Source organism: Malaclemys terrapin, chromosome 9 (genome assembly GCF_027887155.1).
Source record: "Malaclemys terrapin pileata isolate rMalTer1 chromosome 9, rMalTer1.hap1, whole genome shotgun sequence".
NCBI lineage: Eukaryota > Metazoa > Chordata > Testudines > Emydidae > Malaclemys > Malaclemys terrapin.
In genome coordinates, this window is record NC_071513.1 from 77,768,563 (window position 1) to 77,787,219 (window position 18,657).

Below are 18,657 nucleotides of genomic sequence, written 5' to 3' on the forward strand. Positions count from 1 at the left end.
GGGGGTTGCTTTATAGACATCAGTGAAAGGTTTCAGGCTTTTTGCATTTGTTTTATGAGAGCACTAAACTATTGTACATTGTGTCTTGGTTCAGTTGCTTTTAAAGTTAATTGATAGGTCAGAATGGCAGGGAAAAGTTTACAGCATATCTGAGGGAGTTAATTCGTATTTGTTGGGCATTGCATTTTCCCTTGGAAGGTGTTTTTGTTTCATTTTCATCAGGGGAGTATTGGTTCAGATAATTTTAATTTACTCTTATTTTCATTGAAAAAAATAAAATGTCCAGGTGCCTAATGAAAAAATGTATCCATGGTTTCCGATCTGTTACATAGTTTTATGATAAATTTATACTTTGTTTATATAAAGTTGGAAGTGGAATCCCTTTTCCCTTGCCAAAATGCAATCATCTACAAGCAGACCCTAGCATGAAGATAGTACAGTTGCATCAAGGCCAATTTACTGAAACCATGCTACATACTTATCTTTATTTTGCAGATAGCTAGATAGGTCCAGCTTGCAAACTCACAGCCGTGTCATACGGATGCTCTCTAATGTCTTGTCAACACTTCCAAGACAGAGTAAAGATGCCACTTACCAAAAGTGATGGAACTTAGAGCAGTGACCCCCTCTGATTCGGGAGATTATTCAGGCTATTCATAACAGACCATATGGAGTCCTGGTGTAACTCCATTAAAGGCACCAGAGATGATAATGGTGCAATCTCTTCTATTTACTTTTATTACAAATCCAGAGTGAACATTCTAAAGGGTTGGAAATGCAGCTTTCGCTATCTAATATCAGATATTGGTTTGGTCTAGAGTCTGTAACTTTCTCTCTGCATAACCAAATTTCATTCCATTTTTTCTGAACATGTGGAGAAAAATACAGCAACAGGAGGTTTCCATATTTTAACATTTAATATTTAAGTGACTGCAGACCTTAAATGTATGAGGTATAATGCTTGTAAAAATCTATGATATGTTAGTTACAGAGACATGCATCCTGGAATATCTCAAGATCTGAGCAAACCCATTGGTGCCAGCAAAGCAACTGGATAAATCACCAATTGGTTCACAGTATTTACAAGTAATCAACTTGCAGAGTCAAATTATGCTCTTTGTTACACCTGTGCAACTCTTCTGAAATTAATAGAGAATTAATATGGTTTGAATCCTGCCATTCATTCCAAACAGTTTGCAATTCATTTTGAATTTCCACAGGTATTGGAGTGTAACAATATTGTATTTTAATAACGAACTGCCAGAACATGGGAAAGTTCAGTAAATAAACTCGGTGAACCTGTCACTTGTAATTGCTGGAAGTACTGAATTTGGAGAGGTTTCGTTCTGTATATTCTTGATAGGAAATCACCACTCCCTTTAACATAGCTGAATGAACACAACAACGCTACAGTAGATTAGAATTAAAGTCAATAGGATCTGCCTGAATAAAAGGGGCTGAATATGGCCTAAAGCAGGTAATTAATGTGGTGATGTTAAAGTGCTCTGACAGCAGTGTTTTATGATTAGACAAACCTTTCACACTCTTGATTAGGGTGATCCTTTTTGTTTTACTGCCATCATAATCTTTTAAAACAGTCTTTTACTGGTATAATTCTCCAGCTGGAACTGAGCATTTGTTGTGTATTTTTCATCTCTACAAACCCTGAACCACATTCTCACAGCAATGTTAAGTCAGGAATACGTCCCTTGAGTACTTCCTGATGTACTTGCTAAGAGTATTGCTAAGAGTGGGAAGCTAATCTGCCCCTTTACTGCTTGTTGTAGGGGGAACAATGTTCATCTTGAGATTTGAAAATAGTGGGCACAATTCTCTTAGTTACACTTGTGCATTTTGTTGACTGAAATTGAGTTAATTCCTGATGTACATCAGAGAAGGGTAAAAGAGAATTGGGCCCGTTGTTCTGAGGGGGGTGACATGTCCTATCTTCTAGCCTGGCAACAGTGCTTTGCAATTTGCACATGCCATACCAACCCATGGTAATGGGAAGCTATCTATTTCTATGGCAATAATGACAGGCAGAGGTGATAGTACCACAACATTGCAGAAAGGAGGAGCATGCTGTCTTGTCAGGTTACATCACCGCTCTAGATATTGTTAATTAATCTCCCAATGTAAGACAAAAAAAGTTCAGTTTCTACATTTTTATCTGCGGACTAATAATAATGTCTGCCTGGTAGCTTCCTTTTTGCCACTATTGTAAGTGTGTAAAAGAAAGACGCAGAGAGACAGATTGTGGAAGTAGAGTCCCATTTACACTTTAATTACACCATTGAAATATTGTACTGTATTTGCAGACATAAAGGTAATTTTTCCCCCCTTGAAGTCTACAGCATAACTGACGTATGAAACTCTTCTTGGGCTAGATAATCTATTCTTTTAAAGTGCTGATCTACTATGAGAACTGACTGAAATTGGCATCATGGTGTTACATATTTATTGCCTCTCAATAACTTCCAGATAAAATCTGTTCAGTTAAAAGCTAGTTTTGAAGGCTACCAGCCATCCAAACTCAGCCAGGGATCTCAAAGTCAAATGGATTTTTTTTTTCTGGCTCATGGATTAACACCACTAGAGTCTCCTTAATCTGAATTTAATTAACAATTCTGCTGATAATGCATGAGACAGAATCGATTCCATTTCAGTCTCCTGGTGCTGTATGGGATCTTCAGAGCTATCAAGTGTAAGAGGTAGGAAATATTTATTTTACTCAGTAAATTAAGCGGATATTGTGAATACATAAAGGGAGCTGTTCTCTGGAGCAGAAAGTATTAATATTCAGAGTAGAACGATACTTTACATTCTTGACAATTTCATTTCAGATGGTGGGAAAGCACTGCATTTATTTGGGCCCACTGCATAAGTTTTCTGTACTGTAATCATTTTAAGTACCATATTTTATAATGGAATAAATATTTAAGAATCAAATCTCTTATTTCAGTATTACCAATCTCTCTGGTAATCCCCTGTGCTTCCGTACCATCGGTCACATTAACTACACAAATATGGGAATGTCATTGTTTCAAAAACATGATATAAATTACAAGCTCCAGTCACAGAACACCAATTAAACAACTCTCACTAGTGAGAAAGGAGAGCCTCATGTATGGATACTAGACCAAACATTCACAGTCATGCATTCAAGTACTAACTAACCTTCCATTTTCTTCAGGACATTTCTGGAACATCTTTTTCACATGTGGAAAAAAAGCAGCCAAACTCCTTGCCAGCACAAAGCTCTCTATCATGATCAGTATTCTCCTGCAGTGGTCAGACTGCAACCACCTCCCAGTATGACCCCAACGAGATGCCAAGCAGTACCAGGAGAATAAGTAATTGCTCTCTTGACTATAATTCCTTACATTTTACAGCATCTGAGCTGTTATGTAAAACCTATAGTGCTTTCTGAATTTTAGGCACACTGCTATGTGCCTACCAATTCCATCTCCTTCTCTTCCCCAGTGAACTTCATAAAGGATCAATTCCTGTCCGTGGTTTCATATGTACAACTCCTATTGAACACAGTAGAAGCTGCAGGCATATAGCAAAGTTACTAAACATGGCATAATTTTAATCTCCTGTTCCCGCTTATGACTTTAACATACATCCACACTCTACAAGGTGTAGAGCAAGGACAAGCTTTTGTTAGACACATTTTCTTTCAGTTTAAATGACAACAGATTTACCTCCCCCAATATCCTTTCCATTTACGGTTTCAGAGTAGCAGCCGTGTTAGTCTGTATCCGCAAAAAGAACAGGAGTACTTGTGGCACCTTAGAGACTCTCCTCAATATATGTTTCACTCTATATGCATCCGAAGAAGTGGGCTGTAGCCCACGAAAGCTTATGCTCTAATAAATTTGTTAGTCTCTAAGGTGCCACAAGTACTCCTGTTCTATTTCCATTTACGTGTACCACTTACAGAGCAGGCACTCTGAAAACATCACTGCCTAAAAGAGCATGAGTGTAAAAGTATCTCACACCACGCTATCTTTCTCATCCAATACAGCTGTGTACTCTTCAGTCAAATACTCAGTAGCAAATCAGAGCTTCTAAAGTAAAATTAAAAGTAGACAGAGATACATACAAATGTTCATGCTTCTTTCCCTTCTTTGTAGGTACCTGATCTGAAATATTGTACACCTTTCTCTAATCCCTATTGTTCTGCTGCTTCTAACTTTTGTACTTTGCAAAATATATTTTGGCAAAAAAAATAGTATTTGGTAAAGGTGCTTAGCCCATGTCTTCACACTAAGAAGAATGTGAATTATTTTGAATACTTTGGGGGACTCAATGGATAATATGAAATATATAGTTCTTGGTACTTTGTTTTGGACCTTTTTTAGCCAGCAGTCCTGGGAGGTTGTTTTTACTGTAAATCATAGCAACTGTGATTGCTCACAACAAAAATGCCTATGAAACTAAATGGTTAGTCTAATCATTAACAGACTTATCTTTTAGATAAATGATGGACCAAGCTAAAATGACTTTGGGCTTTCAAGTGAATCATAACTAAAAGTGGAAAACAGGATGGTCAACAAGGTGTGATCTTTCTATTCACTATTGTGCCGCCTCCTCAAACTAATACAGATTTACTCTCCTCATCACCGCTTGCAATCTTCATCCCATATGGTATCTGTGAGATAGCAGAACTATCCAGGTACGACATGTATCAACTGTAAAAATATTGGCTAGCATGCTTGGTTATCATTTGTGGTGTTTATCTGGTATCATTATTCCATAGCATGTCTCCTGTAGGGGTAGAAAAGGGGTAACAGTTGAAGGCAACCTCACATCAATAAAACAAGGCACCAGTTAGTGGCATGATTGTGGGAGAGAGAAAAATCAAACGGCAGCACTGGCAATATCTGAAGAAATGTGCTAAAGTCAGGCACCCTAAGATGTAGGGTGACAAGGTGGCATGTGAAGGGAAGATGCTCTCGCTGGTGCCTTTTAGGAAATAACTGTTAGATACAAGGCCACAGAAATAATGTATATGACCAGTGTCTGCTGATAAACTCCCTTGAGGGGAGACTTCCTGATAGAAAAGCAAGGGTGGTACCTCTACTCCCCTGCTCCTTACCTCTCAGAACATACACATTTCCCACTTGCTGAAAGATTGCTGGCTAATGACACCTGTGACAAAGTTCCTCCTCTACCTTGGTGAGTCCTGCGCTTATTGGCGGATTTGTTCGCTTCACAGATTCACCCTGTGAGTCAGGAAACCATTTAGAGACCTTCCCCTCTGGTAGAAGCTATAGTCCAGGTCAATTCCTCCTGTGTTTGATCAGGAGTTGGGAGGTATGGGGGGAACCCGGGCCTGCCCTCTACTCCGGGTTCCAGCCCAGGGCCCTGTGGACTGCAGCTGTTTAGAGTGTCTCCTGGTACAGTTGCATGACACCTACCTGGGCTACTTCCACATGGCCTCCTCTCAACACCTTCTTTGTCCTCACCACCGGACCTTCCTCCTGATGTCTGATAACGCTTCTACTTCTCAGTCCTCCAGCAGTACGCCTACTCACTCTCAGCTTCTTGCACACCTCTTGCTCCCACTTCCTCACACACACTTCCTCTCCTCTGGCTCCCCCTGGCTTGACTGGAGTGAGCCCTTTTATAGCATCAGAGGGGCCTTAATTAGAGTCAGGTTTCAGGGTAGCAGCCGTGTTAGTCTGTATCCTCAAAAAGAACAGGAGTACTTGTGGCACTCTTAATTAGAGTCAGGTGCTTAACTGCCTCACCTGACTCTTAGCAGGTTAATTGGAGTCAGGTGGTCTATTAGCCTGGAGCAGCCGCTGGGAACAGAAAACTACTTATCCAGTGGCCAGTATATCTCCCTTCTGCTACTCTGCTGTTCCCAACTGGTCTGGGTCTATCACACACCACAGTGCTTAGACACCGCTGTGATAGGTGCAGTACAAGACCCCACATAGAACAGATTTCTCACTCCACTTTAACCTTGCCCAAAACGTACAGGTGTATACTGATTGGAGTACTGTGCCTCAGCATTTCTACCTCAGACAGATCTATGTAAAGCTGGGGAAACATTCCTGGAAATTTCTGCACAACTTTCCTTTCATGTTGGCGGGCTTAGGCAAGTAAAAGAAACATTTTATCTGACTTCACTAGAAAATGTTCTTTCTATTGGCAATATCCTCCGGCTGGCCCTCATTCTAGTATTGCTCTCTCCTGGCAAGCTTGTCTTCTTGAAGTACCTGTCACAAAAGATGAGCAATCACCCTGAACATTGTTGCCTAAATAACATACATACCACGTAATCTACCTTCATAAGGGCTAACAATCTTTTCTCCACTCACCCCTGAAGTTCCCCTTTCTCTTTCACTCTGTCCTTGAATGTATCTCCCCATTACTCTTCCACTTCTGTCTCCTCCTTTTCTCCCTATCTCTTTCTCTCCTGAGGGGCTTCCTTTCCCTCTGCCCCACTATCCCCTCACCTATACTCCAGTTACCCAAAGGGTTGAGGGTGGGTCAGCTGTCTCTGGCAGCTGTTCAATGTTCTCTCTGCTCTGAGTTTTCAGTAACAGCCCTTCATGTTTAAATGTAAGCATGGGAGGAGCTGGACACAGAGAGGCAAGTTCCTCTACGAGGTCCTGGAGTGGAGAGAGAGAGAGAAACTCTGCTACCCTCTATTCCCTAGCAGCAGCTACCCACAACAGCCCCTGGTTCCTCTCTCCTACGGAATACATTGCATTTTCTATACCCATAGTCCTGCTCCATTTAGCTGCATGCACTGAGTGGATATCAACAGGTATTTTAGAAGTGCTATTCTAGTCCTGCACAGAGGTGCACCACCCCACTATTAACATTTTTCCACGTCATGTACTCCTATTCTTTGCTTTCTTTGTCTTAATCAGTTTTAACCCATGACAAGTGTGATGGGTTGGACCCCCTTTTCTGGATGCCAACGGATGTGCTGGGGTCCCACTGAGCTCACCTGTCCTACCAACTTGGGTTTCCGTTACTCTGTGCTGCTGTGATAGGCTCTTAAGTCCCTTTCCAGCACACACACAGACAGGGACACACCCAGCTGTAGACTCACACAAAGTCTGCGATTAGCTCTCTGTGGGAGGGCTCAGCTAGGAGATTGCCCAGCTTTCCTGTGCATACACCCCTGGAGTGTTGACCCAAAATTATATTGTCTTGTGTTGTATAGAGATCTACATAGTGTTAGCTCATAAAAATCGTCCCCTCCCTCAATGTGGAGTGAGATATGCACAGCTCTTTGCCCCCCCCCCCCCCCAGTTATGAATTGCACAAACTGGGTTTTGATATAAACAAGAAATAAGTTTTTTAACTACAAAAGGTAAATTTTAAGTGATTATAAGGCATAGCAAACAGAACAAAGCAGATTACAGAGCAAATAAAACAAAACACACAAATGAAGCTTAATACACTAAAGAAACAGGCTACAAATAGTAATTTCTCACCTTAAATGTTGTTTTAGGCAAGTTGCAGAGTTTCTGCAGCTCAGAGGTCCAGTTATTTCTCTTCACAGGCTATACCCCATCTCAGCCCTTGCCTTTCCCCAGCTTAGTTCCTTTTGTCTCTTCAGGTGCTTTCAGCAGTCTTCCTTCTTAGGCAGGGAAGCATTGGAGAAGAGCCCTGATTGACTCACTACCCAGCCTTAAATAGGATTTACATAAGGCGGGAATCCTTTGTTTCCAGTGGAAAAATACCAGCAGTGTCCAAGGTGGTACTCCATACACATTATCACATGGCCTTGCAGTGTTAAAGCCACTATCAGACAAGGTTTATTTATAATGTCCACAGGAAGGAATTCCAGGAAAATGAGAGATCAACATCTTCAAAGATCCAGCGTCTTTCCTAATGGCTCATCCAGGCCGATTGCATACTGTCTGGTGGGCGTTTCCCAGGTGTAACCACAGTTGTAATTGTTACATAGTCAATATTCCTAACTTCAGATATAGATGTGATACATGTATATGAATATGATAATCATATTCAGTAAAACATAACCTTTCCAATGATACCTTACATGACCCATCTTGCATAAAACATCTTAGTTATGCCATATTCATATAACAATATTTCTATGAAGAATATGGCGTGTAGTATCACAACAAGATTCATCTCTAACCCAGTTACCAAATTTTCTTAAAAGCACCTTATAAGAGAACTTTTTAAAAAAAGTTAACTAAATAATATCTTTCTACTCTTCTTTAACAAAATAGTGGATAATGTTTCTATCATACAGTTAGGCTACCTTCACACAGAAGGTAATTCTATTAGTATCAATTTTCTCTACTATTTCCCTAGTACTAAAGTAAAGCTCACTGGAACATAATTGCTGGGATTGCTATTAGAACTTTCTGGTGGGGACAGCCCTGGACCTCTGTGAGGGCTGGAGAAATGAACACAGGACAGGGAGTCAGGAGGGCCTGAATTCTAATCCTGGCTCTGTCACTTAGTCTCTCTATGATCCAAGGCAAGTTTCTTCAACTTCAGTAAAATGGGAATAACAACACCTATCCACCAGTCTTACAGGGATGTTGTGAGGCGTGATTTCATAGAATCATAGAAATGTAGGTCTTGAAGGGACCTTGAGAAGGTGGCAGGACCAAGTCAACCTAGACCATCACCGACAGGTGTTTGTCCAACCTGTTTTTAAAAACCTCCAATTATGGGGAATCCATGACCTCCTTTGGAAGCCTGTTCCACAGCTTAACTGTCCTCATAGTTAGAAAGTTTTTCCTAATATCTAATCTAAATCTCCCTTGCTGCAGATTAAGCCCATTGCTTCTTGTCCTACCTTCAGTGGACATACAGAACAATTGATCACCATCCTTGTTATAACAGCCCTTAACATCTTTAAAGACTTATGAGGTTCCCCCCTCAGTCTTCTTTTCTCAAGACTAAACATGCCCAGTTTTTTTAACCTTTCCTCATAGGTCAGGATTTCTAAACCTTTTCTCATTTTTGTTGCTTTCCTCTGGACTCTCTCCAATTTGTCCACATATGTCCCAAAGTGTGGCACCTAGAACTAGACATAATACTCCACGTGAGGCCTCACCAGTGCTGAGTAGAGAAGGACAATTAGCTCCCATGTCTTACATGCACCATTCCTGTTAATACGCCCCAGAATGATAAGCAGTGAGAGACACAAAGTAAAAGAAGCAGTGAGAGGCAAAAAGGCATCCTTTAAAAAGTGGAAATTAAATCCTAGTGAGGAAAATATAAAGGAACATAAACTCTGGCAAATGAAGTGTAAAAATATAATTAGGAAGACCAAAAAAGAATTTGAAGAACAGCTAGTCAAAGACTCAAAAAGTAATAGCAAAAAAAAATTAAGTACATCAGAAGCAGGAAGCCTGCTAAGCAACCAGTGGGGCCACTGGACAATCGAGGTGCTAAAGGAGCACTCAAGGACGATAAGGCCATTGCGGAGAAACTAAATGAATTCTTCGCATCTGAGGATGTGAGGGAGATTCCCAAACCTGAGCCATTCTTTTTAGGTGACAAATCTGAGGAACTGTCCCAGATTGAGGTGTCATTAGAGGAGGTTTTGGAACCTCCTATTCAACATATTCATAAATCATCTGGAAAAGGGGGTAAACAGTGAGGTGGCAAAGTTTGCAGGTGATACAAAATGACTCAAGATAGTTAAGTCCCAGGCAAACTGCGAAGAGCTACAAAAAGATCTCTCAAAATTGGGTGACGGGGCAACAAAATGGCAGATGAAATTCAATGTTGATAAATGCAAAGTAATGCACATTGGAAAGCATAATCCCAACTATACATATAAAATGATGGAGTCTAAATTAGCTGTTACCACTCAAGAAAGAGATCTTGGAATCATTGTGGATAATTCTCTGAAAACATTAACTCCATGTGCAATGGCAGTCAAAAAAGCGAACAGAATGTTGTGAATCATTAAGAAAGGGATAGATAATAAGACAGAAAAATCATATTGCCTCTATATAAATCCATGATATGCCCACATCCTGAATACTGTATGCAGATGTGGTCTCCCCATCTCAAAAAAGATCTATTGGAATTGAAGAAGGTTCATAAAAGGGCAACAAAAAATATTAGGGGCATGGAACAGCTTCTGTATGAGGAGCAATTAATAAGACTGGGACTTTTCAGCTTGGAAAAGAGATGACTAAGGGGGGATATGATTGAGGTCTATAAAATCATGACAGGTGTGGAGAAAATAAATAAGGGAGTGTTATTTACTCCTCATAACACAAGAACTAGAGGTCACCAAATGAAATTAATAGGCAGCAGGTTTAAAACAAACAAAAGGAAGTATTTTTTCACACAACTCACAATCAGTCTTTGCCAGAGGATTTTGTGAAGGCCAAGACTATAACAGGGTTCAAAAAAGAACTAGATAAGTTCATGGAGGATAGGTCCATCAATGGCTATTAGCCAGGATGGGCAGAAATGGTGTCCCTAACCTCTGTTTGCCAGAAGTTGGGAATAGGTGACAGGGGATGGATTGCTTGATGATTACCTGTTCTGTTCATTCCCTCTGGGGTACCTGGCATTGGCCACTGTTGGAAGACAGGATACTGGACTAGATGGACCTTTGCTCTGATCCAATATGGCCGTTCTTATATTCTTTTGTTAGCCTTTTTTGCAACTGCATCACATTATTGACTCATATTCACTTTGTGATCCACCATAACCTCCAGATCCTTTTCAGCAATGCTACTACTGAGCCAGTTATTCCCCATTTTGTAGTTGTGAATTTGAGTTTTCCTTCCTAAATGAACTACTTTTCATTTGTCTTTATTGAATTTCAACTTGTTGAATTAGACCAGTTCTCCAATTTATTAAGCAAGTTTGAATTCTAATTCTGTCCTCCAAAGTTATTACAAACCCTCCCAGTTGGCCAGTTTGGTGTCATCTGCAATTTTTATAAGCATACTCTTCACTCCATTATCCAAGTCATTTATGAAAATGTTGAAAAGTACTGAACCCAGGACTGACTCCTGTGGGGCCCCAGTAAATATGCCCTCCCAGTTTCACAGTGAACCATTGATAATGACTCTTTGAGTATGGTCTTTCAACCAGTTGTGTACGCATCCTAGTTTGCTTATGAGAATGCAATGTGCATTGTGTATATCAAGTTATAACCTAACTATAATCAAGACATATCACAACTACTGCTTCCCCCCATCTACTCAGCCAGTAACCCTGTCAAAGATGGAAAATAGCATTGGTTTCTCAAGAACAAATCAAGCCAAACCAACCTGACTATTGCTCATTATCCTATTATCCTCCAGGTACTTACAAATTGATTGTTTAACAATTTGTTCAGATATCTTTCCAGGTATCACAGTTAGGCTTACTGGTCTATATTTTCCTGGGTCCTCTTTGTTCCCCTTTTTAAAGATAGGTACTATGTTTTCTTCCAATGGGACCTTATCTACCAGTTCTCTGAGTTTGTTAAAGTCTGCTTTTTTTAAAATCTGTTGTCCTTAGTCCGCTGCTCTTACTCCTTCCTTTCCTTAGAATCATGAAATCCATCATTTCATGATCACTTTCACCCAAATTGTCTTTCACTTTCAGAATCCCTAATGACATTTGTTAATGTCTGTACTGTGCTTAGAGTCACCCTGGATAGTTCTCTGAAAACATCTGCTCAATGTACAGCAGCAGTTCAGAGAGTTAACAGAATGTTAGGAACCATTAGAAAGGAGATAGATAGTAAGACAGAAAATATTATAACGCCACTATCTAAATTCATGGTAAGCCCACACCTTGAATATTGTGTGCAGTTCTGGAAGCCCCATCTTAAAAAAAATAGATTAGATTAGAAAAGCTACAGAGAAGGGCAACAAAAATTATTAGGGATATAGAACAGCTTCCATATGAGGAAAGATTAAAAAGGCTTTGACTGGTCAGCTTAGAAAACAGATGACTGAGGGGTAATATGAGAGAGGTCTACAAATTCATGAATAGTCTGGTTAAAGTGAAAAGGGAAGTGTTATTTACCCCTTCACATAGTAGAAGAACCAGTAATCACTCAATGAAATGAATAGGCAGCAGGTTTAAAACAAATACAAGGACGTACTTCTTCACACAGTCAACCTGTGGAGCTTGTTGGCAGGGGATGTTGTGAAGGCCAAAAGTATAACTGTGTTCAAAAAAAGAATTAGATGAATTCACGGAGGATAGGTCCATCAGTGGCTATTAGCCAAAATGGTCAGGGATACCACACCATGCTCTGGGTGTCCGTAAACTTCTGACTGCCAGAAGCTTGAATTAGATGACAGGAGATGGATCACTCCATAAATTGCCCTCTTTTGTTCATTCCCTCTGAAGCATCTGGGCACCGACCACTGACAGGATACTGAGCTAGAGAGACCATTGGTCTGACTGAGTGTGGCCATTCTTATGTGCTTCGAATACAGTATATAAAGTGCTACCTAAATGCTAAGTATTATTGCCAGCATCCAACATTTGCTGTAGATGTTTTAATGATCTATTATATATGAAAGTCCAGATTCTACCTCCCTTACTCAGGTGAAGCAGGATCTGGCCCATAGATGTTGAAATGATATACAATATATTGTATTACAATGGCAGACTACAAGTTTTTTTTAGTAGTGCAGCTGCTCCATTCTTCACTACTTTCAGATCTCCTTTGGAGTATTGGCGATGACGGTGACCAGATGTCCCGGATTTTATAGGGATAGTCCCGATATTCCGGGCTTTGTCTTAAATAAGTGCCTATTACCTCCCATCCCATCCTGATTTTTCACACTTGCTATCTGGTCACGCTACTGGTGATTAATTACAATTGAAGAATATTTAATTTTTAAAGTAGAAGGTGTTTGAGGCCCCACAGAACACAAAGTACAATGGCAATCTATTTAATTTCTCAGATTGTTCCATCATCTCTATTTTTGGTAACTTTCTTTCTATACATGGATAAAAGTGGCAAAATTTGTTTCTTCATCCTCTTTGATTGTCCGCTTAGCACTGTAGTTGTCCCATTGACTTGCCCGACATACCTGTATTTAAAGATTTCTTATCATTTGTCTATATCTTTAGCAATTTGTTCTTCAAATATCCACCTAACCTTCTTAGGATCCAACCCTGCATTCAAAATTAGATAGAAGTTTTGTGTTAGTAGGGACTGCAGGATTGGGCCCTCTATATTTTCCACATCATACTTGCTAATACTTATGTTCCTGCTAGACTCACTTGGGCTGGGCTGCATTACTGTGGTGGGGTGGTTTTTTTGTTTGTTTGTTTGTTTTTGTTTTTCGTCTGAGTAAATTCTTGTACCTTGCCATTTAACGATACCATTTTACCTTCTCACCTATGGTTTCCTTCTGAGCCTATAATGACTATAGTCTATAGCAGGGGTCGGCAACGTTCGGCACGCGGCTCGCCAGGGTAAGCACCCTGGTGGGCCGAGCCAGTTTTATTTACCTGCTGACGTGGCAGGTTTGGCCGATCACGGCCCCCACTGGCCGCGGTTCGCTGTCCCAGGCCAATGGGGGTGGCGAGAAGCGGCGCGGGCGAGCGATGTGCTGGCTGCGGCTTCTCGCCGCCCCCATTGGCCCGGGACGGCGAACCGCGGCCAGTGGGGGCCGTGATCGGCCAAACCTGTCACGTCAGCAGGTAAATAAAACTGGCTCGGCCCACCAGGGTGCTTACCCTGGCGAGCCGCGTGCCGAACGTTGCCGACCACTGGTCTATAGACTATAAGGACTATGACTAATGCTGATTCCATGGCTTTTAATCTTTTAACTTTTTTCCTTCAGGCTGTTTCTAACATCCTCCCCTTCTTTAAAATCTCCTTTCTTGAAGCAGAGTGTCTTAGGATGTTGCCCCTGCTGTGAGGATGTCTAACTTAATTACACAAGGGTCAGAGAAACCCAGTGGCTCAGTCACACTTGCATCCTATAACTATTCCTGTTACTGAAGACTAAATCAAAACAACACATTGAAAACATGTATCTCTGAGTTATAAGAGCACAGTTGTTTTGGTTTGAGGGGGACATAAGCAGCTATTTTTGTGCATCTGAACTCAAAGTGTGTTTTATTTTCAGACTTAAACAGTAAGACAGACATTACTTTGAAGCCTTAAAACATTTCAGCACAAAGGATTTTTTCTTCCAAAAACCTTGGATTATAATAGAATTCCTGATAGCTCTTTTACTATACAGGTCTGTTGCATCTTATGCACATTTAACATGTGCGATTTCAGCTTTACACGGTCAGCAAAAAAAAAAGAGAAAAATAACAATTTTAATACTGTACCTGTAGCGTGGGCGATTCCGCCCGCCATTACACTCAATGTAATTTTGACTATATGCGATTTTCGCTGTATGCACTGACTGCGGAACGTAACCCCAGCATAAGATGCGACAGACCTGTAATGTGAAAAATGTGATGCTATAATTTGTGTGTTAGTTGAATTTGTAAACATGCCTGTTATCTGGGGACATAATGCTGGCACACTTGTGTGTGTGAGAATACTATGTTAGCATGAGTAAATATTTTTATAAGCTAGTGCTGGCATACATTCTTAAAGTAAAAGCTTCTGTCAGTAACTTTAACCTCATTGGTACCAAATAGGAATATTCTTGTCAATTATACCAAATCATAGTCAGTAAATCCTATATTTAGTAGATGGGAGAAACCCTCTTTTCGTAAGTATGATGTGTAATATCAACTACTTTGTACAGCTGATTAGTTGGTCATATAGGCTCTTTACATTGGCTAAAAAGTGTGGAGATTTTAATTTTCAGGGGGATGGTGCCTGGGTGCAGTATGCCAACATGAAGTTACTTTGTTTCTCTTCCCAGTTTGTGTGTGGAGGCGGGTTAGTTTGGTTTTATTTTGGTGAGGTTACTCCTAGTTGCAGATGAAGATGCATTATATGCTATAATGTGGTTATCTGAAAAGTTTCAGTGGAAAAATCTATTATCCTGGAGCCATCAAATAATACTTATCTGGCAGGTGAATACTACTAACACCTTAGTTCCAAGAATAAAAGACTCTCCCTCCCTCCCTGCAGGACAGGTTGTTTTTTAAGGCATCAGGGCTCTAGCAGTGTACTGTTGGAACACTGCTCATACCTGGTGACTTTGAGAAAGCTACATGGAAAGGTGGCCTTGCCAAGGACTAATGTGGTGGAAATACCACACCTGAACATTAGGAATGAGCAATAAGGGTAGAATTTAGGTGGAGATTGTGACAGTGTGCCCCATAAGGCTTTATGGGGAGGGGGTACTTATAAATGTACGTATGACATAACTGGAATATGTTTTGTGCTGCCTGTGCCACGTAACATATCTCCGTAAGGGTTATGGTCTACTATATCTATTCATCCTATTTGTACATATATATCATTTTCTACTCGAGGTTAAGAATATGGGCTGTATGCTTGCCTGATTTCTAAGTAAGCTTTGTGAGGCATTTGGTCAGCTTCTTTAGGAAGGAATTTGCCAGGTTAAGTACCTGATCAGGAGACACTTAGGGAACAATGCATCTTGGAATGCTCCAATCCACATGAGAAGTCTTCCTGGAGACATGCAAGATGCCATGTGGACAATGGCGTTGGCCTGCAAAGTCTGAGTCACGCAGGGGCATGTGACTTGCCCAGGTGACTCCAAAACTCCATCTTGGAGCTGGGCTTTGCATAGGAGGGAGGTCTCCACCCACAAGAGAGAGTCTACTTAAACCTGTGGGAGACCCCTCCATTTTGTCTTCAGCTGGCTAAAGAAGGAGCCTCTCCACCCCCCCCCCCCAGGATACTTGAAGGAGACTGAAACAAAGGACAGTAACTACAGGGGGTGTGAGTGATTGCTGGACCCAGGCTAAAAGGAGCTTAGCCTGTAAAAGGGAGCACTCTGGAACTGGTGAGGAAATTATCTGTATTCAGTTTGATTAGGCATAGATCTGCGCATTTTATTTTATTTTGCTTGGTGACTTACTTTGTTCTGTCTGTTACTACTTTGAACCACTTAAATCCTACTGTCTGTATTTAATAAAATCACTTTTTATTTAGTAATTTACTCAGAGTATGTATTAATACCTGGGGGAGCAAACAACTGTGCATATCTCTCTATCAGTGTTATAGAGGGCGAACAATCTATGAGTTTGCCCTGCATAAGCTTTATGCAGGGTAAAACGGATTTATCTGGGTTTAAACCCCATTGGGAGTTGGGCATCTGAGTGCTAAAGACAAGCACGCTACTGCGAGCTGTTTTCAGGTAAACTTGCAGCTTTGGGACAGGAGATTCTGACCCTGGATCTGTGTCTGGAGCCAGACGGGAGTGTCTGGCTCAGCAAGACAGGGTGCTGGAGTCCTGAGCTGGCAGGGAAAACAGAAGCAGGGGTAGTCTTTGCACATCGGGTGGCAGCTCCCAAGGGGGTTTCTGTGATCCAACCCGTCACAGAGATTCTCAAAGGCACGTATGTCAGTCAAGCACCGTATCTTTGAAAGTCTCATAGACTCATAGACTCATAGACTTTAAGGTCAAAAGGGACCATTATGATCATCTGGTCTGACCCCCTGTATGCTGCAGGCCATAAAACCGTCCCTACCCCTTCCCTGGACTCTGCTGTTGAAGTCCCCAATCCTGTTTTTAGTGACTTCAATCGGCAGAGACCCTCCTGCTAGAGATCCCTGCCCCATGCTGCGGAGGAAGGCGAAAAACCTCCAGAGGCTCAGCCAATCTGCCCTGGAGGAAAATTCCTTCCCGACCCCAAATGTGGCGATCAGTAAGACCCCGAGCATATAGGCAAGAGTCTCCAGCCCGACCCCGTTAGCCATTATACTATTTACCCACCATTGCTTGGCTTTCCTTGACTACTATGTTTTACCATTAAACCATTCCCTCCATAAACTTATCTAACTTTATCTTAAAACCAGACAGGTCCGTCGCCCCCACCGTTTCCCTCGGAAGGCCGTTCCAATATTTCACCCCTCTGACGGTCAGAAACCTTCGTCTAATTTCAAGTCTGAACTTCCCCACGGCCAGTTTGTATCCATTCGTTCTGGTATCCACGTTAGTACTAAGCTGGAATAATTCTTCTCCCTCCCTTGTATTAATCCCTCTGATATATTTAAAGATAGCAATCATATCCCCTCTTAGCCTTCGCTTTGTCAGACTAAACAACCCAAGCTCCTCTAGTCTCCTTTCGTACGACAGCTTTTCCATTCCTCTGATCATCCTAGTGGCCCTTCTCTGCACCCGTTCCAGTTTGAGTTCATCTTTTTTAAACATGGGAGACCAGAACTGCACACAGTACTCCAAATGAGGTCTCACCAGCGCCTTGTACAACGGAAGCAGGACCTCCTTATCCCTACTAGATATACCTCGCCTAATGCATCCCAAGACAGCATTGGCTTTTTTCACCGCCACGTCATATTGTCGACTCATAGTCATCCTGCGGTCTACAAGAACCCCTAGGTCTCTCCCTAAACCATGGGGCTCTGCACACCAAATGTAAGCACTGTTGCTTCTGTTACCAGGAAGGATCTAAAGTTTACTGTGTAGCCACGATGCTGTAAAATGTTGATGTGCCAAGGGCACACCATCTAGAGAGGCCCAACAGTTCCCCATTTGCAGTACAATGCAGAAGGGGCTATTTTATTCTCACCCTCATCACCAGAGTACATAAGCACATTCTAATAGTGCATTAAGTAATGTAACTAACATCTGTTACGTATGGTTCATCTCTTTCTCATCCTCTTCCCCGGGGCAAAAGTGTATGTTCAGTGCCGTGCTTGTTATTTAATTATATGTACACTATGCTGTGTGCCTTATATCAGCAAACTCAAAGTTGCACAACTTTTGCTGTGAATAGAAAGTGGAGAGGTTTGAGAGCCTGAGTTCATGTGGGAGTTTATTCCTGTCTGGGACTAGCCCACAAGGGCTCTGTCTCCTGCATAGACAAGCTTTACCCTGGCTGTGAATAGCTGCATTGTGCCTAAAGGATGAAATTATCAACCACAATCCTAATCCCAGAGCTTTAGTCAAATTTGTAGGTGTTCTGGGCCTAGAGAGTGTCTCAAAAGTAAGGATTTTATATTCCATGGGAAGCCAGCATAAAGAGCAGAGGACTGGTGTAATGTGCTTGTGGTAGCCCCTGTTCCTTACAAAACATATTGTCATATGCGGATGACCTGAGATCTAGCTGGGAAAAAACACCTTCAGCCTTTGCAGAGGGGGAGAAATGTGCAGCTGTGAGGGAGAAGGCCAAGGGCAGTATGGTCCCTGTATAAGCAACGATACTAGAGAGGAGAGGGAAGGAAAGGCAAAAAGCAAAATTTGACAGCAAGTAGAGGAAGTCCTGCAGTCTTTGTACACAGATCCTTGAGCTCTTCGAGGTTTGCCAGTCACATCCCCTTCTTTCTTCATGCAGACAAAGTCTTCCCTACTGAAGCAAGATTGCCGCAGAAAATTTGAGGGCCTGCTTATAATATCATTTAAGGGTGTAATTCCATTGATTTCATGAGATCAGAGTATACATTAGATCAGAGTCAGGCCCAAGAGTTTAATGCTTGGATTTACAACAGGACTCTTCCTCTCCCACAAGTTTTTCTGTGTGAGTGAATGACTTGGCCCAGAAGGTGATTATATCTTCGGTCTCTCTTTCTGTGATGATGTGTTAAGGATGCTA

At 41.4% G+C, this 18,657-nt stretch overlaps 1 protein-coding gene across 3 annotated transcripts in view; it reads left to right on the top strand.

Moving 5' to 3' along the window:
- AGTR1 (angiotensin II receptor type 1) overlaps positions 1 to 18,657 on the top strand; it is a 59,565-nt gene that overhangs the window by 782 nt on the left and 40,126 nt on the right. The window lies entirely within an intron of this gene.